The sequence below is a fragment of the Pristiophorus japonicus genome, unplaced genomic scaffold (assembly GCF_044704955.1).
Source record: "Pristiophorus japonicus isolate sPriJap1 unplaced genomic scaffold, sPriJap1.hap1 HAP1_SCAFFOLD_30, whole genome shotgun sequence".
Lineage (NCBI taxonomy): Eukaryota > Metazoa > Chordata > Chondrichthyes > Pristiophoridae > Pristiophorus > Pristiophorus japonicus.
The window spans coordinates 11,345,476-11,368,906 of NW_027252779.1; the positions used below are offsets into that span (position 1 = coordinate 11,345,476).

Sequence of the window (23,431 nt, forward strand, 5' to 3'; positions counted from 1 at the left end):
CTTGAAGACACAGTGAAATATACTGGAGAGTTTATAACTGTTTGAGAATTAACAATACTGATGTTGAATATCGGTTAGATCAATCACTCCATGAATTCACTGCTGGGAAATTCAGAGCTTGTAAATTGCCTGTGAACGCTAAACATAGACACACAGTGAGCCAATGTGCAATATAGGAGGGGCCCAGGCCAAATGAATGCTCGGGATAAGTTATCAGTGGCCATGGCCCAGGCATTCACTGATTCCAGTCTTGCAGACGTTGCTAAGTTTAAAATGCTGAATATTTCCACACTGGCAATGCATTGACAGATGGTAAGCTAGAGTGATGTGCCGCAAAAATGTACACGGAAGGCTAAAGTTAGCCATGATTGGCAACATTTACGGTGTCAATCAGCACCAGTTGAGCGAGAGCGAGATCTCCTCATTTACTGCTGACTTTGAAACGGAAGGCACAGAAGTGTGTGCTGTATCACTACAACGAATGATGCGCTGCTGATGGTTGGGGCAGCAAGAGTGCAGTGAGCTGTGAATTTGTTCAAGAACAGCCTTGCAGGTCAAACGGCCGAAAATACAATGTTCCCTGACCGGGAATCGAACCCGGGCCGCAGCGGTGAAAGCGCCGAAACCTAACCACTAAACCACCAGGGAAGCTGCTACACATTTGCTTGCCAACAAGCAGACCCACACAGTCTTTCCTGCTTGCTCCTTCCAAAGTCTCACCACTTTCGCGCCAGGTAAAACTGTTCGGAGCAAATGGCATTTTTTGTGGAGAACACCAAAGATATGTCCGCGCATCCGCAGCATCACGTGCGGGTAGGCATCCACTGAAATCTATTTCATTCTGTCCTTTTCTCGGGATTTTTCACTCTCGGTGCCGGGTGAACATTTCATTTAGTGTTTTTGTCCTGAACTACAGTCTTTTGCCCATCTCCAGGCGACAGAACCGTTCTGGCTGTCTGTTCCTACTTTTGAGCATTTACGGGAACAGGCCTCCGGTTCATCGTTTATCAGCAAACCAAGAAACAGAAATAAACAGAAAGATGTGCCTCTCCACCCCGTCGGCAAATAGCAATGACTGTTATTCCAAATAATTCCCAACCCTTGTGATTCTGTGTGGATTTGTTTCATTATAAAGATTTGATTTTCAACGTGACTAAAACACCGAATAAAAATTATGAAAAACACTGGAATGGCCCGTACGGGGATCGAACCCGCGACCTTGGCGTTATTAGCACCACGCTCTAACCAACTGAGCTAACCGGCCACAAGTTGTGTTAACGTTGCGTGAAAGCTCACTCTGCGGGGATTGTGTTTCCAACTCACACTGGATGACAGATTTACTGCATAAACATTGAACGCATCACATCGCTTAAACATTGTTCACTGTTCATCTACAACACTGCGCAGAGTGTAAATAGAACGTAACAGAACGTAACAGCTTAATCTAAAAACAATTCATGTTGAAAATTATTATCACGCAACCGCTGAACAGCCCACTGTCCCGATATAAAATCAGCCACTACCCTTAGAATGAAGGGAACGCGAAATAACCAAAAATTGCTGAAACACGGGATTGAGCCATGAACCATCTGGATCTTCAGTCAAACGCCTTCCCAACTGAACTATTTCGGTCTGACAGTGAACGAAGCAAAGTTTTCTCACACCTTTTTGAAAGAAAACCTGACCCCGGAAGGAATTGCCCCACCCACTCTGTCCTCGTTTCGGGGCAATGGGTCCAAAACACATCTCAGAGCTCAGGTTGTGTCAATGTAAAGTATAATGATACCGAAAATCTTAATGCTCATGTTCCGTTATCAGTGCCCACGATCCAGGCAATGGTCTTGTACACGTTGCTAAGTTCAAAATGTGTATTTTTTCGCACTGGCAATGAATTAACTGATATCTGTGCTGTGATCAACTAGGTTACTTAGGGTGATGTCGTGCAAGAACGTAATGGAAGCCTAATTATAACGGTGATTGTTGTCACACTGCAGTTAAATGTTGGCAAATTTACAGTGTCAATCAGCAATTCAATTCCACATGTTGATTTAATGTTCTGCTGAAGTGTTCATAAAGAAACAAAGCTTGCACAACAGGCTCGATCTCACCGTCTTGAAGACACAGTGAAATATACTGGAGAGTTTATAACTGTTTGAGACTTAACAATACTGATGTTGAATATCGGTTAGATCAATCACTCCATGAATTCACTGCTGGGAAATTCAGAGCTTGTAAATTGCCTGTGAACGCTAAACATAGACACACAGTGAGCCAATGTGCAATATAGGAGGGGCCCAGGCCAAATGAATGCTCGGGATAAGTTATCAGTGGCCATGGCCCAGGCATTCAGTGATTCCAGTCTTGCAGACGTTGCTAAGTTTAAAATGCTGAATATTTCCACACTGGCAATGCATTGTCAGATGGTAAGCTAGAGTGATGTGCCGCAAAAATGTACACGGAAGGCTAAAGTTAGCCATGATTGGCAACATTTACGGTGTCAATCAGCACCAGTTGAGCGAGAGCGAGATCTCCTCATTTACTGCTGACTTTGAAACGGAAGGCACAGAAGTGTGTGCTGTATCACTACAACGAATGATGCGCTGCTGATGGTTGGGGCAGCAAGAGTGCAGTGAGCTGTGAATTTGTTCAAGAACAGCCTTGCAGGTCAAACGGCCGAAAATACAATGTTCCCTGACCGGGAATCGAACCCGGGCCGCAGCGGTGAAAGCGCCGAAACCTAACCACTAAACCACCAGGGAAGCTGCTACACATTTGCTTGCCAACAAGCAGACCCACACAGTCTTTCCTGCTTGCTCCTTCCAAAGTCTCACCACTTTCGCGCCAGGTAAAACTGTTCGGAGCAAATGGCATTTTTTGTGGAGAACACCAAAGATATGTCCGCGCATCCGCAGCATCACGTGCGGGTAGGCATCCACTGAAATCTATTTCATTCTGTCCTTTTCTCGGGATTTTTCACTCTCGGTGCCGGGTGAACATTTCATTTAGTGTTTTTGTCCTGAACTACAGTCTTTTGCCCATCTCCAGGCGACAGAACCGTTCTGGCTGTCTGTTCCTACTTTTGAGCATTTACGGGAACAGGCCTCCGGTTCATCGTTTATCAGCAAACCAAGAAACAGAAATAAACAGAAAGATGTGCCTCTCCACCCCGTCGGCAAGTAGCAATGACTGTTATTCCAAATAATTCCCAACCCTTGTGATTCTGTGTGGATTTGTTTCATTATAAAGATTTGATTTTCAACGTGATTAAAAACCGAATAAAAATTATGAAAAACACTGGAATGGCCCGTACGGGGATCGAACCCGCGACCTTGGCGTTATTAGCACCACGCTCTAACCAACTGAGCTAACCGGCCACAAGTTGTGTTAACGTTGCGTGAAAGCTCACTCTGCGGGGATTGTGTTTCCAACTCACACTGGATGACAGATTTACCTCATAAACATTGAACGCATCACATCGCTTAAACATTGTTCACTGTTCATCTACAACACTGCGCAGAGTGTAAATAGAACGTAACAGAACGTAACAGCTTAATCTAAAAACAATTCATGTTGAAAATTATTATCACGCAACCGCTGAACAGCCCACTGTCCCGATATAAAATCAGCCACTACCCTTAGAATGAAGGGAACGCGAAATAACCAAAAATTGCTGAAACACGGGATTGAGCCATGAACCATCTGGATCTTCAGTCAAACGCCTTCCCAACTGAACTATTTCGGTCTGACAGTAAACGAAGCAAAGTTTTCTCACACCTTTTTGAAAGAAAACCTGACCCCGGAAGGAATTGCCCCACCCACTCTGTCCTCGTTTCGGGGCAATGGGTCCAAAACACATCTCAGAGCTCAGGTTGTGTCAATGTAAAGTATAATGATACCGAAAATCTTAATGCTCATGTTCCGTTATCAGTGCCCACGATCCAGGCAATGGTCTTGTACACGTTGCTAAGTTCAAAATGTGTATTTTTTCGCACTGGCAATGAATTAACTGATATCTGTGCTGTGATCAACTAGGTTACTTAGGGTGATGTCGTGCAAGAACGTAATGGAAGCCTAATTATAACGGTGATTGTTGTCACACTGCAGTTAAATGTTGGCAAATTTACAGTGTCAATCAGCAATTCAATTCCACATGTTGATTTAATGTTCTGCTGAAGTGTTCATAAAGAAACAAAGCTTGCACAACAGGCTCGATCTCACCGTCTTGAAGACACAGTGAAATATACTGGAGAGTTTATAACTGTTTGAGAATTAACAATACTGATGTTGAATATCGGTTAGATCAATCACTCCATGAATTCACTGCTGGGAAATTCAGAGCTTGTAAATTGCCTGTGAACGCTAAACATAGACACACAGTGAGCCAATGTGCAATATAGGAGGGGCCCAGGCCAAATGAATGCTCGGGATAAGTTATCAGTGGCCATGGCCCAGGCATTCACTGATTCCAGTCTTGCAGACGTTGCTAAGTTTAAAATGCTGAATATTTCCACACTGGCAATGCATTGACAGATGGTAAGCTAGAGTGATGTGCCGCAAAAATGTACACGGAAGGCTAAAGTTAGCCATGATTGGCAACATTTACGGTGTCAATCAGCACCAGTTGAGCGAGAGCGAGATCTCCTCATTTACTGCTGACTTTGAAACGGAAGGCACAGAAGTGTGTGCTGTATCACTACAACGAATGATGCGCTGCTGATGGTTGGGGCAGCAAGAGTGCAGTGAGCTGTGAGTTTGTTCAAGAACAGCCTTGCAGGTCAAACGGCCGAAAATACAATGTTCCCTGACCGGGAATCGAACCCGGGCCGCAGCGGTGAAAGCGCCGAAACCTAACCACTAAACCACCAGGGAAGCTGCTACACATTTGCTTGCCAACAAGCAGACCCACACAGTCTTTCCTGCTTGCTCCTTCCAAAGTCTCACCACTTTCGCGCCAGGTAAAACTGTTCGGAGCAAATGGCATTTTTTGTGGAGAACACCAAAGATATGTCCGCGCATCCGCAGCATCACGTGCGGGTAGGCATCCACTGAAATCTATTTCATTCTGTCCTTTTCTCGGGATTTTTCACTCTCGGTGCCGGGTGAACATTTCATTTAGTGTTTTTGTCCTGAACTACAGTCTTTTGCCCATCTCCAGGCGACAGAACCGTTCTGGCTGCCTGTTCCTACTTTTGAGCATTTACGGGAACAGGCCTCCGGTTCATCGTTTATCAGCAAACCAAGAAACAGAAATAAACAGAAAGATGTGCCTCTCCACCCCGTCGGCAAGTAGCAATGACTGTTATTCCAAATAATTCCCAACCCTTGTGATTCTGTGTGGATTTGTTTCATTATAAAGATTTGATTTTCAACGTGACTAAAACACCGAATAAAAATTATGAAAAACACTGGAATGGCCCGTACGGGGATCGAACCCGCGACCTTGGCGTTATTAGCACCACGCTCTAACCAACTGAGCTAACCGGCCACAAGTTGTGTTAACGTTGCGTGAAAGCTCACTCTGCGGGGATTGTGTTTCCAACTCACACTGGATGACAGATTTACTGCATAAACATTGAACGCATCACATCGCTTAAACATTGTTCACTGTTCATCTACAACACTGCGCAGAGTGTAAATAGAACGTAACAGAACGTAACAGCTTAATCTAAAAACAATTCATGTTGAAAATTATTATCACGCAACCGCTGAACAGCCCACTGTCCCGATATAAAATCAGCCACTACCCTTAGAATGAAGGGAACGCGAAATAACCAAAAATTGCTGAAACACGGGATTGAGCCATGAACCATCTGGATCTTCAGTCAAACGCCTTCCCAACTGAACTATTTCGGTCTGACAGTGAACGAAGCAAAGTTTTCTCACACCTTTTTGAAAGAAAACCTGACCCCGGAAGGAATTGCCCCACCCACTCTGTCCTCGTTTCGGGGCAATGGGTCCAAAACACATCTCAGAGCTCAGGTTGTGTCAATGTAAAGTATAATGATACCGAAAATCTTAATGCTCATGTTCCGTTATCAGTGCCCACGATCCAGGCAATGGTCTTGTACACGTTGCTAAGTTCAAAATGTGTATTTTTTCGCACTGGCAATGAATTAACTGATATCTGTGCTGTGATCAACTAGGTTACTTAGGGTGATGTCGTGCAAGAACGTAATGGAAGCCTAATTATAACGGTGATTGTTGTCACACTGCAGTTAAATGTTGGCAAATTTACAGTGTCAATCAGCAATTCAATTCCACATGTTGATTTAATGTTCTGCTGAAGTGTTCATAAAGAAACAAAGCTTGCACAACAGGCTCGATCTCACCGTCTTGAAGACACAGTGAAATATACTGGAGAGTTTATAACTGTTTGAGACTTAACAATACTGATGTTGAATATCGGTTAGATCAATCACTCCATGAATTCACTGCTGGGAAATTCAGAGCTTGTAAATTGCCTGTGAACGCTAAACATAGACACACAGTGAGCCAATGTGCAATATAGGAGGGGCCCAGGCCAAATGAATGCTCGGGATAAGTTATCAGTGGCCATGGCCCAGGCATTCAGTGATTCCAGTCTTGCAGACGTTGCTAAGTTTAAAATGCTGAATATTTCCACACTGGCAATGCATTGTCAGATGGTAAGCTAGAGTGATGTGCCGCAAAAATGTACACGGAAGGCTAAAGTTAGCCATGATTGGCAACATTTACGGTGTCAATCAGCACCAGTTGAGCGAGAGCGAGATCTCCTCATTTACTGCTGACTTTGAAACGGAAGGCACAGAAGTGTGTGCTGTATCACTACAACGAATGATGCGCTGCTGATGGTTGGGGCAGCAAGAGTGCAGTGAGCTGTGAATTTGTTCAAGAACAGCCTTGCAGGTCAAACGGCCGAAAATACAATGTTCCCTGACCGGGAATCGAACCCGGGCCGCAGCGGTGAAAGCGCCGAAACCTAACCACTAAACCACCAGGGAAGCTGCTACACATTTGCTTGCCAACAAGCAGACCCACACAGTCTTTCCTGCTTGCTCCTTCCAAAGTCTCACCACTTTCGCGCCAGGTAAAACTGTTCGGAGCAAATGGCATTTTTTGTGGAGAACACCAAAGATATGTCCGCGCATCCGCAGCATCACGTGCGGGTAGGCATCCACTGAAATCTATTTCATTCTGTCCTTTTCTCGGGATTTTTCACTCTCGGTGCCGGGTGAACATTTCATTTAGTGTTTTTGTCCTGAACTACAGTCTTTTGCCCATCTCCAGGCGACAGAACCGTTCTGGCTGTCTGTTCCTACTTTTGAGCATTTACGGGAACAGGCCTCCGGTTCATCGTTTATCAGCAAACCAAGAAACAGAAATAAACAGAAAGATGTGCCTCTCCACCCCGTCGGCAAGTAGCAATGACTGTTATTCCAAATAATTCCCAACCCTTGTGATTCTGTGTGGATTTGTTTCATTATAAAGATTTGATTTTCAACGTGATTAAAAACCGAATAAAAATTATGAAAAACACTGGAATGGCCCGTACGGGGATCGAACCCGCGACCTTGGCGTTATTAGCACCACGCTCTAACCAACTGAGCTAACCGGCCACAAGTTGTGTTAACGTTGCGTGAAAGCTCACTCTGCGGGGATTGTGTTTCCAACTCACACTGGATGACAGATTTACCTCATAAACATTGAACGCATCACATCGCTTAAACATTGTTCACTGTTCATCTACAACACTGCGCAGAGTGTAAATAGAACGTAACAGAACGTAACAGCTTAATCTAAAAACAATTCATGTTGAAAATTATTATCACGCAACCGCTGAACAGCCCACTGTCCCGATATAAAATCAGCCACTACCCTTAGAATGAAGGGAACGCGAAATAACCAAAAATTGCTGAAACACGGGATTGAGCCATGAACCATCTGGATCTTCAGTCAAACGCCTTCCCAACTGAACTATTTCGGTCTGACAGTAAACGAAGCAAAGTTTTCTCACACCTTTTTGAAAGAAAACCTGACCCCGGAAGGAATTGCCCCACCCACTCTGTCCTCGTTTCGGGGCAATGGGTCCAAAACACATCTCAGAGCTCAGGTTGTGTCAATGTAAAGTATAATGATACCGAAAATCTTAATGCTCATGTTCCGTTATCAGTGCCCACGATCCAGGCAATGGTCTTGTACACGTTGCTAAGTTCAAAATGTGTATTTTTTCGCACTGGCAATGAATTAACTGATATCTGTGCTGTGATCAACTAGGTTACTTAGGGTGATGTCGTGCAAGAACGTAATGGAAGCCTAATTATAACGGTGATTGTTGTCACACTGCAGTTAAATGTTGGCAAATTTACAGTGTCAATCAGCAATTCAATTCCACATGTTGATTTAATGTTCTGCTGAAGTGTTCATAAAGAAACAAAGCTTGCACAACAGGCTCGATCTCACCGTCTTGAAGACACAGTGAAATATACTGGAGAGTTTATAACTGTTTGAGAATTAACAATACTGATGTTGAATATCGGTTAGATCAATCACTCCATGAATTCACTGCTGGGAAATTCAGAGCTTGTAAATTGCCTGTGAACGCTAAACATAGACACACAGTGAGCCAATGTGCAATATAGGAGGGGCCCAGGCCAAATGAATGCTCGGGATAAGTTATCAGTGGCCATGGCCCAGGCATTCACTGATTCCAGTCTTGCAGACGTTGCTAAGTTTAAAATGCTGAATATTTCCACACTGGCAATGCATTGACAGATGGTAAGCTAGAGTGATGTGCCGCAAAAATGTACACGGAAGGCTAAAGTTAGCCATGATTGGCAACATTTACGGTGTCAATCAGCACCAGTTGAGCGAGAGCGAGATCTCCTCATTTACTGCTGACTTTGAAACGGAAGGCACAGAAGTGTGTGCTGTATCACTACAACGAATGATGCGCTGCTGATGGTTGGGGCAGCAAGAGTGCAGTGAGCTGTGAATTTGTTCAAGAACAGCCTTGCAGGTCAAACGGCCGAAAATACAATGTTCCCTGACCGGGAATCGAACCCGGGCCGCAGCGGTGAAAGCGCCGAAACCTAACCACTAAACCACCAGGGAAGCTGCTACACATTTGCTTGCCAACAAGCAGACCCACACAGTCTTTCCTGCTTGCTCCTTCCAAAGTCTCACCACTTTCGCGCCAGGTAAAACTGTTCGGAGCAAATGGCATTTTTTGTGGAGAACACCAAAGATATGTCCGCGCATCCGCAGCATCACGTGCGGGTAGGCATCCACTGAAATCTATTTCATTCTGTCCTTTTCTCGGGATTTTTCACTCTCGGTGCCGGGTGAACATTTCATTTAGTGTTTTTGTCCTGAACTACAGTCTTTTGCCCATCTCCAGGCGACAGAACCGTTCTGGCTGCCTGTTCCTACTTTTGAGCATTTACGGGAACAGGCCTCCGGTTCATCGTTTATCAGCAAACCAAGAAACAGAAATAAACAGAAAGATGTGCCTCTCCACCCCGTCGGCAAGTAGCAATGACTGTTATTCCAAATAATTCCCAACCCTTGTGATTCTGTGTGGATTTGTTTCATTATAAAGATTTGATTTTCAACGTGACTAAAACACCGAATAAAAATTATGAAAAACACTGGAATGGCCCGTACGGGGATCGAACCCGCGACCTTGGCGTTATTAGCACCACGCTCTAACCAACTGAGCTAACCGGCCACAAGTTGTGTTAACGTTGCGTGAAAGCTCACTCTGCGGGGATTGTGTTTCCAACTCACACTGGATGACAGATTTACTGCATAAACATTGAACGCATCACATCGCTTAAACATTGTTCACTGTTCATCTACAACACTGCGCAGAGTGTAAATAGAACGTAACAGAACGTAACAGCTTAATCTAAAAACAATTCATGTTGAAAATTATTATCACGCAACCGCTGAACAGCCCACTGTCCCGATATAAAATCAGCCACTACCCTTAGAATGAAGGGAACGCGAAATAACCAAAAATTGCTGAAACACGGGATTGAGCCATGAACCATCTGGATCTTCAGTCAAACGCCTTCCCAACTGAACTATTTCGGTCTGACAGTGAACGAAGCAAAGTTTTCTCACACCTTTTTGAAAGAAAACCTGACCCCGGAAGGAATTGCCCCACCCACTCTGTCCTCGTTTCGGGGCAATGGGTCCAAAACACATCTCAGAGCTCAGGTTGTGTCAATGTAAAGTATAATGATACCGAAAATCTTAATGCTCATGTTCCGTTATCAGTGCCCACGATCCAGGCAATGGTCTTGTACACGTTGCTAAGTTCAAAATGTGTATTTTTTCGCACTGGCAATGAATTAACTGATATCTGTGCTGTGATCAACTAGGTTACTTAGGGTGATGTCGTGCAAGAACGTAATGGAAGCCTAATTATAACGGTGATTGTTGTCACACTGCAGTTAAATGTTGGCAAATTTACAGTGTCAATCAGCAATTCAATTCCACATGTTGATTTAATGTTCTGCTGAAGTGTTCATAAAGAAACAAAGCTTGCACAACAGGCTCGATCTCACCGTCTTGAAGACACAGTGAAATATACTGGAGAGTTTATAACTGTTTGAGACTTAACAATACTGATGTTGAATATCGGTTAGATCAATCACTCCATGAATTCACTGCTGGGAAATTCAGAGCTTGTAAATTGCCTGTGAACGCTAAACATAGACACACAGTGAGCCAATGTGCAAAAAAGGAGCGGCCCAGGCCAAATGAATGCTCGGGATAAGTTATCAGTGGCCATGGCCCAGGCATTCACTGATTCCAGTCTTGCAGACGTTGCTAAGTTTAAAATGCTGAATATTTCCACACTGGCAATGCATTGACAGATGGTAAGCTAGAGTGATGTGCCGCAAAAATGTACACGGAAGGCTAAAGTTAGCCATGATCGGCAACATTTACGGTGTCAATCAGCACCAGTTGAGCGAGAGCGAGATCTCCTCATTTACTGCTGACTTTGAAACGGAAGGCACAGAAGTGTGTGCTGTATCACGACAACGAATGATGCGCTGCTGATGTGGTTGGGGCAGCAAGAGTGCAGTGAGCTGTGAATTTGTTCAAGAACAGCCTTGCAGGTCAAACGGCCGAAAATACAATGTTCCCTGACCGGGAATCGAACCCGGGCCGCAGCGGTGAAAGCGCCGAAACCTAACCACTAAACCACCAGGGAAGCTGCTACACATTTGCTTGCCAACAAGCAGACCCACACAGTCTTTCCTGCTTGCTCCTTCCAAAGTCTCACCACTTTCGCGCCAGGTAAAACTGTTCGGAGCAAATGGCATTTTTTGTGGAGAACACCAAAGATATGTCCGCGCATCCGCAGCATCACGTGCGGGTAGGCATCCACTGAAATCTATTTCATTCTGTCCTTTTCTCGGGATTTTTCACTCTCGGTGCCGGGTGAACATTTCATTTAGTGTTTTTGTCCTGAACTACAGTCTTTTGCCCATCTCCAGGCGACAGAACCGTTCTGGCTGTCTGTTCCTACTTTTGAGCATTTACGGGAACAGGCCTCCGGTTCATCGTTTATCAGCAAACCAAGAAACAGAAATAAACAGAAAGATGTGCCTCTCCACCCCGTCGGCAAGTAGCAATGACTGTTATTCCAAATAATTCCCAACCCTTGTGATTCTGTGTGGATTTGTTTCATTATAAAGATTTGATTTTCAACGTGACTAAAACACCGAATAAAAATTATGAAAAACACTGGAATGGCCCGTACGGGGATCGAACCCGCGACCTTGGCGTTATTAGCACCACGCTCTAACCAACTGAGCTAACCGGCCACAAGTTGTGTTAACGTTGCGTGAAAGCTCACTCTGCGGGGATTGTGTTTCCAACTCACACTGGATGACAGATTTACTGCATAAACATTGAACGCATCACATCGCTTAAACATTGTTCACTGTTCATCTACAACACTGCGCAGAGTGTAAATAGAACGTAACAGAACGTAACAGCTTAATCTAAAAACAATTCATGTTGAAAATTATTATCACGCAACCGCTGAACAGCCCACTGTCCCGATATAAAATCAGCCACTACCCTTAGAATGAAGGGAACGCGAAATAACCAAAAATTGCTGAAACACGGGATTGAGCCATGAACCATCTGGATCTTCAGTCAAACGCCTTCCCAACTGAACTATTTCGGTCTGACAGTGAACCAAGCAAAGTTTTCTCACACCTTTTTGAAAGAAAACCTGACCCCGGAAGGAATTGCCCCACCCACTCTGTCCTCGTTTCGGGGCAATGGGTCCAAAACACATCTCAGAGCTCAGGTTGTGTCAATGTAAAGTATAATGATACCGAAAATCTTAATGCTCATGTTCCGTTATCAGTGCCCACGATCCAGGCAATGGTCTTGTACACGTTGCTAAGTTCAAAATGTGTATTTTTTCGCACTGGCAATGAATTAACTGATATCTGTGCTGTGATCAACTAGGTTACTTAGGGTGATGTCGTGCAAGAACGTAATGGAAGCCTAATTATAACGGTGATTGTTGTCACACTGCAGTTAAATGTTGGCAAATTTACAGTGTCAATCAGCAATTCAATTCCACATGTTGATTTAATGTTCTGCTGAAGTGATCATAAAGAAACAAAGCTTGCACAACAGGCTCGATCTCACCGTCTTGAAGACACAGTGAAATATACTGGAGAGTTTATAACTGTTTGAGACTTAACAATACTGATGTTGAATATCGGTTAGATCAATCACTCCATGAATTCACTGCTGGGAAATTCAGAGCTTGTAAATTGCCTGTGAACGCTAAACATAGACACACAGTGAGCCAATGTGCAATATAGGAGGGGCCCAGGCCAAATGAATGCTCGGGATAAGTTATCAGTGGCCATGGCCCAGGCATTCACTGATTCCAGTCTTGCAGACGTTGCTAAGTTTAAAATGCTGAATATTTCCACACTGGCAATGCATTGACAGATGGTAAGCTAGAGTGATGTGCCGCAAAAATGTACACGGAAGGCTAAAGTTAGCCATGATTGGCAACATTTACGGTGTCAATCAGCACCAGTTGAGCGAGAGCGAGATCTCCTCATTTACTGCTGACTTTGAAACGGAAGGCACAGAAGTGTGTGCTGTATCACTACAACGAATGATGCGCTGCTGCTGGTTGGGCCAGCAAGAGTGCAGTGAGCTGTGAATTTGTTCAAGAACAGCCTTGCAGGTCAAACGGCCGAAAATACAATGTTCCCTGACCGGGAATCGAACCCGGGCCGCAGCGGTGAAAGCGCCAAAACCTAACCACTAAACCACCAGGGAAGCTGCTACACATTTGCTTGCCAACAAGCAGACCCACACAGTCTTTCCTGCTTGCTCCTTCCAAAGTCTCACCACTTTCGCGCCAGGTAAAACTGTTCGGAGCAAATGGCATTTTTTGTGGAGAACACCAAAGATATGTCCGCGCATCCGCAGCATCACGTGCGGGTAGGCATCCACTGAAATCTATTTCATTCTGTCCTTTTCTCGGGATTTTTCACTCTCGGTGCCGGGTGAACATTTCATTTAGTGTTTTTGTCCTGAACTACAGTCTTTTGCCCATCTCCAGGCGACAGAACCGTTCTGGCTGTCTGTTCCTACTTTTGAGCATTTACGGGAACAGGCCTCCGGTTCATCGTTTATCAGCAAACCAAGAAACAGAAATAAACAGAAAGATGTGCCTCTCCACCCCGTCGGCAAGTAGCAATGACTGTTATTCCAAATAATTCCCAACCCTTGTGATTCTGTGTGGATTTGTTTCATTATAAAGATTTGATTTTCAACGTGACTAAAACACCGAATAAAAATTATGAAAAACACTGGAATGGCCCGTACGGGGATCGAACCCGCGACCTTGGCGTTATTAGCACCACGCTCTAACCAACTGAGCTAACCGGCCACAAGTTGTGTTAACGTTGCGTGAAAGCTCACTCTGCGGGGATTGTGTTTCCAACTCACACTGGATGACAGATTTACTGCATAAACATTGAACGCATCACATCGCTTAAACATTGTTCACTGTTCATCTACAACACTGCGCAGAGTGTAAATAGAACGTAACAGAACGTAACAGCTTAATCTAAAAACAATTCATGTTGAAAATTATTATCACGCAACCGCTGAACAGCCCACTGTCCCGATATAAAATCAGCCACTACCCTTAGAATGAAGGGAACGCGAAATAACCAAAAATTGCTGAAACACGGGATTGAGCCATGAACCATCTGGATCTTCAGTCAAACGCCTTCCCAACTGAACTATTTCGGTCTGACAGTGAACCAAGCAAAGTTTTCTCACACCTTTTTGAAAGAAAACCTGACCCCGGAAGGAATTGCCCCACCCACTCTGTCCTCGTTTCGGGGCAATGGGTCCAAAACACATCTCAGAGCTCAGGTTGTGTCAATGTAAAGTATAATGATACCGAAAATCTTAATGCTCATGTTCCGTTATCAGTGCCCACGATCCAGGCAATGGTCTTGTACACGTTGCTAAGTTCAAAATGTGTATTTTTTCGCACTGGCAATGAATTAACTGATATCTGTGCTGTGATCAACTAGGTTACTTAGGGTGATGTCGTGCAAGAACGTAATGGAAGCCTAATTATAACGGTGATTGTTGTCACACTGCAGTTAAATGTTGGCAAATTTACAGTGTCAATCAGCAATTCAATTCCACATGTTGATTTAATGTTCTGCTGAAGTGATCATAAAGAAACAAAGCTTGCACAACAGGCTCGATCTCACCGTCTTGAAGACACAGTGAAATATACTGGAGAGTTTATAACTGTTTGAGACTTAACAATACTGATGTTGAATATCGGTTAGATCAATCACTCCATGAATTCACTGCTGGGAAATTCAGAACTTGTAAATTGCCTGTGAACGCTAAACATAGACACACAGTGAGCCAATGTGCAATATAGGAGGGGCCCAGGCCAAATGAATGCTCGGGATAAGTTATCAGTGGCTATGGCCCAGGCATTCACTGATTCCAGTCTTGCAGACGTTGCTAAGTTTAAAATGCTGAATATTTCCACACTGGCAATGCATTGACAGATGGTAAGCTAGAGTGATGTGCCGCAAAAATGTACACGGAAGGCTAAAGTTAGCCATGATCGGCAACATTTACGGTGTCAATCAGCACCAGTTGAGCGAGAGCGAGATCTCCTCATTTTCTGCTGACTTTGAAACGGAAGGCACAGAAGTGTGTGCTGTATCACGACAACGAATGATGCGCTGCTGATGTGGTTGGGGCAGCAAGAGTGCAGTGAGCTGTGAATTTGTTCAAGAACAGCCTTGCAGGTCAAACGGCCGAAAATACAATGTTCCCTGACCGGGAATCGAACCCGGGCCGCAGCGGTGAAAGCGCCGAAACCTAACCACTAAACCACCAGGGAAGCTGCTACACATTTGCTTGCCAACAAGCAGACCCACACAGTCTTTCCTGCTTGCTCCTTCCAAAGTCTCACCACTTTCGCGCCAGGTAAAACTGTTCGGAGCAAATGGCATTTTTTGTGGAGAACACCAAAGATATGTCCGCGCATCCGCAGCATCACGTGCGGGTAGGCATCCACTGAAATCTATTTCATTCTGTCCTTTTCTCGGGATTTTTCACTCTCGGTGCCGGGTGAACATTTCATTTAGTGTTTTTGTCCTGAACTACAGTCTTTTGCCCATCTCCAGGCGACAGAACCGTTCTGGCTGTCTGTTCCTACTTTTGAGCATTTACGGGAACAGGCCTCCGGTTCATCGTTTATCAGCAAACCAAGAAACAGAAATAAACAGAAAGATGTGCCTCTCCACCCCGTCGGCAAGTAGCAATGACTGTTATTCCAAATAATTCCCAACCCTTGTGATTCTGTGTGGATTTGTTTCATTATAAAGATTTGATTTTCAACGTGACTAAAACACCGAATAAAAATTATGAAAAACACTGGAATGGCCCGTACGGGGATCGAACCCGCGACCTTGGCGTTATTAGCACCACGCTCTAACCAACTGAGCTAACCGGCCACAAGTTGTGTTAACGTTGCGTGAAAGCTCACTCTGCGGGGATTGTGTTTCCAACTCACACTGGATGACAGATTTACTGCATAAACATTGAACGCATCACATCGCTTAAACATTGTTCACTGTTCATCTACAACACTGCGCAGAGTGTAAATAGAACGTAACAGAACGTAACAGCTTAATCTAAAAACAATTCATGTTGAAAATTATTATCACGCAACCGCTGAACAGCCCACTGTCCCGATATAAAATCAGCCACTACCCTTAGAATGAAGGGAACGCGAAATAACCAAAAATTGCTGAAACACGGGATTGAGCCATGAACCATCTGGATCTTCAGTCAAACGCCTTCCCAACTGAACTATTTCGGTCTGACAGTGAACCAAGCAAAGTTTTCTCACACCTTTTTGAAAGAAAACCTGACCCCGGAAGGAATTGCCCCACCCACTCTGTCCTCGTTTCGGGGCAATGGGTCCAAAACACATCTCAGAGCTCAGGTTGTGTCAATGTAAAGTATAATGATACCGAAAATCTTAATGCTCATGTTCCGTTATCAGTGCCCACGATCCAGGCAATGGTCTTGTACACGTTGCTAAGTTCAAAATGTGTATTTTTTCGCACTGGCAATGAATTAACTGATATCTGTGCTGTGATCAACTAGGTTACTTAGGGTGATGTCGTGCAAGAACGTAATGGAAGCCTAATTATAACGGTGATTGTTGTCACACTGCAGTTAAATGTTGGCAAATTTACAGTGTCAATCAGCAATTCAATTCCACATGTTGATTTAATGTTCTGCTGAAGTGATCATAAAGAAACAAAGCTTGCACAACAGGCTCGATCTCACCGTCTTGAAGACACAGTGAAATATACTGGAGAGTTTATAACTGTTTGAGACTTAACAATACTGATGTTGAATATCGGTTAGATCAATCACTCCATGAATTCACTGCTGGGAAATTCAGAGCTTGTAAATTGCCTGTGAACGCTAAACATAGACACACAGTGAGCCAATGTGCAATATAGGAGGGGCCCAGGCCAAATGAATGCTCGGGATAAGTTATCAGTGGCCATGGCCCAGGCATTCACTGATTCCAGTCTTGCAGACGTTGCTAAGTTTAAAATGCTGAATATTTCCACACTGGCAATGCATTGACAGATGGTAAGCTAGAGTGATGTGCCGCAAAAATGTACACGGAAGGCTAAAGTTAGCCATGATTGGCAACATTTACGGTGTCAATCAGCACCAGTTGAGCGAGAGCGAGATCTCCTCATTTACTGCTGACTTTGAAACGGAAGGCACAGAAGTGTGTGCTGTATCACTACAACGAATGATGCGCTGCTGCTGGTTGGGCCAGCAAGAGTGCAGTGAGCTGTGAATTTGTTCAAGAACAGCCTTGGAGGTCAAACGGCCGAAAATACAATGTTCCCTGACCGGGAATCGAACCCGGGCCGCAGCGGTGAAAGCGCCGAAACCTAACCACTAAACCACCAGGGAAGCTGCTACACATTTGCTTGCCAACAAGCAGACCCACACAGTCTTTCCTGCTTGCTCCTTCCAAAGTCTCACCACTTTCGCGCCAGGTAAAACTGTTCGGAGCAAATGGCATTTTTTGTGGAGAACACCAAAGATATGTCCGCGCATCCGCAGCATCACGTGCGGGTAGGCATCCACTGAAATCTATTTCATTCTGTCCTTTTCTCGGGATTTTTCACTCTCGGTGCCGGGTGAACGTTTCATTTAGTGTTTTTGTCCTGAACTGCAGTCTTTTGCCCATCTCCAGGCGACAGAACCGTTCTGGCTGTCTGTTCCTACTTTTGAGCATTTACGGGAACAGGCCTCCGGTTCATCGTTTATCAGCAAACCAAGAAACAGAAATAAACAGAAAGATGTGCCTCTCCACCCCGTCGGCAAGTAGCAATGACTGTTATTCCAAATAATTCCCAACCCTTGTGATTCTGTGTGGATTTGTTTCATTATAAAGATTTGATTTTCAACGTGACTAAAACACCGAATAAAAATTATGAAAAACACTGGAATGGCCCGTACGGGGATCGAACCCGCGACCTTGGCGTTATTAGCACCACGCTCTAACCAACTGAGCTAACCGGCCACAAGTTGTGTTAACGTTGCGTGAAAGCTCACTCTGCGGGGATTGTGTTTCCAACTCACACTGGATGACAGATTTACTGCATAAACATTGAACGCATCACATCGCTTAAACATTGTTCACTGTTCATCTACAACACTGCGCAGAGTGTAAATAGAACGTAACAGAACGTAACAGCTTAATCTAAAAACAATTCATGTTGAAAATTATTATCACGCAACCGCTGAACAGCCCACTGTCCCGATATAAAATCAGCCACTACCCTTAGAATGAAGGGAACGCGAAATAACCAAAAATTGCTGAAACACGGGATTGAGCCATGAACCATCTGGATCTTCAGTCAAACGCCTTCCCAACTGAACTATTTCGGTCTGACAGTGAACCAAGCAAAGTTTTCTCACACCTTTTTGAAAGAAAACCTGACCCCGGAAGGAATTGCCCCACCCACTCTGTCCTCGTTTCGGGGCAATGGGTCCAAAACACATCTCAGAGCTCAGGTTGTGTCAATGTAAAGTATAATGATACCGAAAATCTTAATGCTCATGTTCCGTTATCAGTGCCCACGATCCAGGCAATGGTCTTGTACACGTTGCTAAGTTCAAAATGTGTATTTTTTCGCACTGGCAATGAATTAACTGATATCTGTGCTGTGATCAACTAGGTTACTTAGGGTGATGTCGTGCAAGAACGTAATGGAAGCCTAATTATAACGGTGATTGTTGTCACACTGCAGTTAAATGTTGGCAAATTTACAGTGTCAATCAGCAATTCAATTCCACATGTTGATTTAATGTTCTGCTGAAGTGTTCATAAAGAAACAAAGCTTGCACAACAGGCTCGATCTCACCGTCTTGAAGACACAGTGAAATATACTGGAGAGTTTATAACTGTTTGAGAATTAACAATACTGATGTTGAATATCGGTTAGATCAATCACTCCATGAATTCACTGCTGGGAAATTCAGAGCTTGTAAATTGCCTGTGAACGCTAAACATAGACACACAGTGAGCCAATGTGCAATATAGGAGGGGCCCAGGCCAAATGAATGCTCGGGATAAGTTATCAGTGGCCATGGCCCAGGCATTCACTGATTCCAGTCTTGCAGACGTTGCTAAGTTTAAAATGCTGAATATTTCCACACTGGCAATGCATTGACAGATGGTAAGCTAGAGTGATGTGCCGCAAAAATGTACACGGAAGGCTAAAGTTAGCCATGATTGGCAACATTTACGGTGTCAATCAGCACCAGTTGAGCGAGAGCGAGATCTCCTCATTTACTGCTGACTTTGAAACGGAAGGCACAGAAGTGTGTGCTGTATCACTACAACGAATGATGCGCTGCTGCTGGTTGGGCCAGCAAGAGTGCAGTGAGCTGTGAATTTGTTCAAGAACAGCCTTGGAGGTCAAACGGCCGAAAATACAATGTTCCCTGACCGGGAATCGAACCCGGGCCGCAGCGGTGAAAGCGCCGAAACCTAACCACTAAACCACCAGGGAAGCTGCTACACATTTGCTTGCCAACAAGCAGACCCACACAGTCTTTCCTGCTTGCTCCTTCCAAAGTCTCACCACTTTCGCGCCAGGTAAAACTGTTCGGAGCAAATGGCATTTTTTGTGGAGAACACCAAAGATATGTCCGCGCATCCGCAGCATCACGTGCGGGTAGGCATCCACTGAAATCTATTTCATTCTGTCCTTTTCTCGGGATTTTTCACTCTCGGTGCCGGGTGAACGTTTCATTTAGTGTTTTTGTCCTGAACTGCAGTCTTTTGCCCATCTCCAGGCGACAGAACCGTTCTGGCTGTCTGTTCCTACTTTTGAGCATTTACGGGAACAGGCCTCCGGTTCATCGTTTATCAGCAAACCAAGAAACAGAAATAAACAGAAAGATGTGCCTCTCCACCCCGTCGGCAAGTAGCAATGACTGTTATTCCAAATAATTCCCAACCCTTGTGATTCTGTGTGGATTTGTTTCATTATAAAGATTTGATTTTCAACGTGACTAAAACACCGAATAAAAATTATGAAAAACACTGGAATGGCCCGTACGGGGATCGAACCCGCGACCTTGGCGTTATTAGCACCACGCTCTAACCAACTGAGCTAACCGGCCACAAGTTGTGTTAACGTTGCGTGAAAGCTCACTCTGCGGGGATTGTGTTTCCAACTCACACTGGATGACAGATTTACTGCATAAACATTGAACGCATCACATCGCTTAAACATTGTTCACTGTTCATCTACAACACTGCGCAGAGTGTAAATAGAACGTAACAGAACGTAACAGCTTAATCTAAAAACAATTCATGTTGAAAATTATTATCACGCAACCGCTGAACAGCCCACTGTCCCGATATAAAATCAGCCACTACCCTTAGAATGAAGGGAACGCGAAATAACCAAAAATTGCTGAAACACGGGATTGAGCCATGAACCATCTGGATCTTCAGTCAAACGCCTTCCCAACTGAACTATTTCGGTCTGACAGTGAACCAAGCAAAGTTTTCTCACACCTTTTTGAAAGAAAACCTGACCCCGGAAGGAATTGCCCCACCCACTCTGTCCTCGTTTCGGGGCAATGGGTCCAAAACACATCTCAGAGCTCAGGTTGTGTCAATGTAAAGTATAATGATACCGAAAATCTTAATGCTCATGTTCCGTTATCAGTGCCCACGATCCAGGCAATGGTCTTGTACACGTTGCTAAGTTCAAAATGTGTATTTTTTCGCACTGGCAATGAATTAACTGATATCTGTGCTGTGATCAACTAGGTTACTTAGGGTGATGTCGTGCAAGAACGTAATGGAAGCCTAATTATAACGGTGATTGTTGTCACACTGCAGTTAAATGTTGGCAAATTTACAGTGTCAATCAGCAATTCAATTCCACATGTTGATTTAATGTTCTGCTGAAGTGTTCATAAAGAAACAAAGCTTGCACAACAGGCTCGATCTCACCGTCTTGAAGACACAGTGAAATATACTGGAGAGTTTATAACTGTTTGAGAATTAACAATACTGATGTTGAATATCGGTTAGATCAATCACTCCATGAATTCACTGCTGGGAAATTCAGAACTTGTAAATTGCCTGTGAACGCTAAACATAGACACACAGTGAGCCAATGTGCAATATAGGAGGGGCCCAGGCCAAATGAATGCTCGGGATAAGTTATCAGTGGCTATGGCCCAGGCATTCACTGATTCCAGTCTTGCAGACGTTGCTAAGTTTAAAATGCTGAATATTTCCACACTGGCAATGCATTGACAGATGGTAAGCTAGAGTGATGTGCCGCAAAAATGTACACGGAAGGCTAAAGTTAGCCATGATTGGCAACATTTACGGTGTCAATCAGCACCAGTTGAGCGAGAGCGAGATCTCCTCATTTACTGCTGACTTTGAAACGGAAGGCACAGAAGTGTGTGCTGTATCACTACAACGAATGATGCGCTGCTGATGGTTGGGGCAGCAAGAGTGCAGTGAGCTGTGAATTTGTTCAAGAACAGCCTTGCAGGTCAAACGGCCGAAAATACAATGTTCCCTGACCGGGAATCGAACCCGGGCCGCAGCGGTGAAAGCGCCGAAACCTAACCACTAAACCACCAGGGAAGCTGCTACACATTTGCTTGCCAACAAGCAGACCCACACAGTCTTTCCTGCTTGCTCCTTCCAAAGTCTCACCACTTTCGCGCCAGGTAAAACTGTTCGGAGCAAATGGCATTTTTTGTGGAGAACACCAAAGATATGTCCGCGCATCCGCAGCATCACGTGCGGGTAGGCATCCACTGAAATCTATTTCATTCTGTCCTTTTCTCGGGATTTTTCACTCTCGGTGCCGGGTGAACATTTCATTTAGTGTTTTTGTCCTGAACTACAGTCTTTTGCCCATCTCCAGGAGACAGAACCGTTCTGGCTGCCTGTTCCTACTTTTGAGCATTTACGGGAACAGGCCTCCGGTTCATCGTTTATCAGCAAACCAAGAAACAGAAATAAACAGAAAGATGTGCCTCTCCACCCCGTCGGCAAGTAGCAATGACTGTTATTCCAAATAATTCCCAACCCTTGTGATTCTGTGTGGATTTGTTTCATTATAAAGATTTGATTTTCAACGTGACTAAAACACCGAATAAAAATTATGAAAAACACTGGAATGGCCCGTACGGGGATCGAACCCGCGACCTTGGCGTTATTAGCACCACGCTCTAACCAACTGAGCTAACCGGCCACAAGTTGTGTTAACGTTGCGTGAAAGCTCACTCTGCGGGGATTGTGTTTCCAACTCACACTGGATGACAGATTTACTGCATAAACATTGAACGCATCACATCGCTTAAACATTGTTCACTGTTCATCTACAACACTGCGCAGAGTGTAAATAGAACGTAACAGAACGTAACAGCTTAATCTAAAAACAATTCATGTTGAAAATTATTATCACGCAACCGCTGAACAGCCCACTGTCCCGATATAAAATCAGCCACTACCCTTAGAATGAAGGGAACGCGAAATAACCAAAAATTGCTGAAACACGGGATTGAGCCATGAACCATCTGGATCTTCAGTCAAACGCCTTCCCAACTGAACTATTTCGGTCTGACAGTGAACGAAGCAAAGTTTTCTCACACCTTTTTGAAAGAAAACCTGACCCCGGAAGGAATTGCCCCACCCACTCTGTCCTCGTTTCGGGGCAATGGGTCCAAAACACATCTCAGAGCTCAGGTTGTGTCAATGTAAAGTATAATGATACCGAAAATCTTAATGCTCATGTTCCGTTATCAGTGCCCACGATCCAGGCAATGGTCTTGTCCACGTTGCTAAGTTCAAAATGTGTATTTTTTCGCACTGGCAATGAATTAACTGATATCTGTGCTGTGATCAACTAGGTTACTTAGGGTGATGTCGTGCAAGAACGTAATGGAAGCCTAATTATAACGGTGATTGTTGTCACACTGCAGTTAAATGTTGGCAAATTTACAGTGTCAATCAGCAATTCAATTCCACATGTTGATTTAATGTTCTGCTGAAGTGTTCATAAAGAAACAAAGCTTGCACAACAGGCTCGATCTCACCGTCTTGAAGACACAGTGAAATATACTGGAGAGTTTATAACTGTTTGAGACTTAACAATACTGATGTTGAATATCGGTTAGATCAATCACTCCATGAATTCACTGCTGGGAAATTCAGAGCTTGTAAATTGCCTGTGAACGCTAAACATAGACACACAGTGAGCCAATGTGCAAAAAAGGAGCGGCCCAGGCCAAATGAATGCTCGGGATA

The 23,431-nt window shown here is 44.4% G+C and overlaps 21 non-coding genes across 21 annotated transcripts; all 21 read right to left on the reverse strand.

Moving 5' to 3' along the window:
- Nucleotides 1-576: 576 nt before the first annotated feature.
- On the reverse strand, nt 577-648 carry trnae-uuc (transfer RNA glutamic acid (anticodon UUC)). Its single transcript has one exon. It is a non-coding gene; the product is annotated as a tRNA-Glu (tRNA).
- A 542-nt stretch (nt 649-1,190) lies between these two features.
- trnai-aau (transfer RNA isoleucine (anticodon AAU)) lies at nt 1,191-1,264 on the reverse strand. The gene has a single exon. It is a non-coding gene; the product is annotated as a tRNA-Ile (tRNA).
- Nucleotides 1,265-2,687: 1,423 nt separating this feature from the next.
- trnae-uuc (transfer RNA glutamic acid (anticodon UUC)) lies at nt 2,688-2,759 on the reverse strand. The gene has a single exon. It is a non-coding gene; the product is annotated as a tRNA-Glu (tRNA).
- A 541-nt stretch (nt 2,760-3,300) lies between these two features.
- On the reverse strand, nt 3,301-3,374 carry trnai-aau (transfer RNA isoleucine (anticodon AAU)). The gene has a single exon. It is a non-coding gene; the product is annotated as a tRNA-Ile (tRNA).
- Nucleotides 3,375-4,797: 1,423 nt separating this feature from the next.
- trnae-uuc (transfer RNA glutamic acid (anticodon UUC)) lies at nt 4,798-4,869 on the reverse strand. Its single transcript has one exon. It is a non-coding gene; the product is annotated as a tRNA-Glu (tRNA).
- A 542-nt stretch (nt 4,870-5,411) lies between these two features.
- Nucleotides 5,412-5,485, reverse strand: trnai-aau (transfer RNA isoleucine (anticodon AAU)). Its single transcript has one exon. It is a non-coding gene; the product is annotated as a tRNA-Ile (tRNA).
- A 1,423-nt stretch (nt 5,486-6,908) lies between these two features.
- trnae-uuc (transfer RNA glutamic acid (anticodon UUC)) lies at nt 6,909-6,980 on the reverse strand. Its single transcript has one exon. It is a non-coding gene; the product is annotated as a tRNA-Glu (tRNA).
- Nucleotides 6,981-7,521: 541 nt separating this feature from the next.
- On the reverse strand, nt 7,522-7,595 carry trnai-aau (transfer RNA isoleucine (anticodon AAU)). Its single transcript has one exon. It is a non-coding gene; the product is annotated as a tRNA-Ile (tRNA).
- Nucleotides 7,596-9,018: 1,423 nt separating this feature from the next.
- On the reverse strand, nt 9,019-9,090 carry trnae-uuc (transfer RNA glutamic acid (anticodon UUC)). Its single transcript has one exon. It is a non-coding gene; the product is annotated as a tRNA-Glu (tRNA).
- A 542-nt stretch (nt 9,091-9,632) lies between these two features.
- Nucleotides 9,633-9,706, reverse strand: trnai-aau (transfer RNA isoleucine (anticodon AAU)). The gene has a single exon. It is a non-coding gene; the product is annotated as a tRNA-Ile (tRNA).
- Nucleotides 9,707-11,131: 1,425 nt separating this feature from the next.
- On the reverse strand, nt 11,132-11,203 carry trnae-uuc (transfer RNA glutamic acid (anticodon UUC)). The gene has a single exon. It is a non-coding gene; the product is annotated as a tRNA-Glu (tRNA).
- A 542-nt stretch (nt 11,204-11,745) lies between these two features.
- Nucleotides 11,746-11,819, reverse strand: trnai-aau (transfer RNA isoleucine (anticodon AAU)). The gene has a single exon. It is a non-coding gene; the product is annotated as a tRNA-Ile (tRNA).
- Nucleotides 11,820-13,856: 2,037 nt separating this feature from the next.
- On the reverse strand, nt 13,857-13,930 carry trnai-aau (transfer RNA isoleucine (anticodon AAU)). Its single transcript has one exon. It is a non-coding gene; the product is annotated as a tRNA-Ile (tRNA).
- A 1,425-nt stretch (nt 13,931-15,355) lies between these two features.
- On the reverse strand, nt 15,356-15,427 carry trnae-uuc (transfer RNA glutamic acid (anticodon UUC)). The gene has a single exon. It is a non-coding gene; the product is annotated as a tRNA-Glu (tRNA).
- Nucleotides 15,428-15,969: 542 nt separating this feature from the next.
- Nucleotides 15,970-16,043, reverse strand: trnai-aau (transfer RNA isoleucine (anticodon AAU)). The gene has a single exon. It is a non-coding gene; the product is annotated as a tRNA-Ile (tRNA).
- A 1,423-nt stretch (nt 16,044-17,466) lies between these two features.
- On the reverse strand, nt 17,467-17,538 carry trnae-uuc (transfer RNA glutamic acid (anticodon UUC)). Its single transcript has one exon. It is a non-coding gene; the product is annotated as a tRNA-Glu (tRNA).
- Nucleotides 17,539-18,080: 542 nt separating this feature from the next.
- Nucleotides 18,081-18,154, reverse strand: trnai-aau (transfer RNA isoleucine (anticodon AAU)). The gene has a single exon. It is a non-coding gene; the product is annotated as a tRNA-Ile (tRNA).
- A 1,423-nt stretch (nt 18,155-19,577) lies between these two features.
- trnae-uuc (transfer RNA glutamic acid (anticodon UUC)) lies at nt 19,578-19,649 on the reverse strand. The gene has a single exon. It is a non-coding gene; the product is annotated as a tRNA-Glu (tRNA).
- A 542-nt stretch (nt 19,650-20,191) lies between these two features.
- Nucleotides 20,192-20,265, reverse strand: trnai-aau (transfer RNA isoleucine (anticodon AAU)). The gene has a single exon. It is a non-coding gene; the product is annotated as a tRNA-Ile (tRNA).
- Nucleotides 20,266-21,688: 1,423 nt separating this feature from the next.
- trnae-uuc (transfer RNA glutamic acid (anticodon UUC)) lies at nt 21,689-21,760 on the reverse strand. Its single transcript has one exon. It is a non-coding gene; the product is annotated as a tRNA-Glu (tRNA).
- Nucleotides 21,761-22,302: 542 nt separating this feature from the next.
- Nucleotides 22,303-22,376, reverse strand: trnai-aau (transfer RNA isoleucine (anticodon AAU)). The gene has a single exon. It is a non-coding gene; the product is annotated as a tRNA-Ile (tRNA).
- Between the last annotated feature and the right edge of the window lie 1,055 nt (nt 22,377-23,431).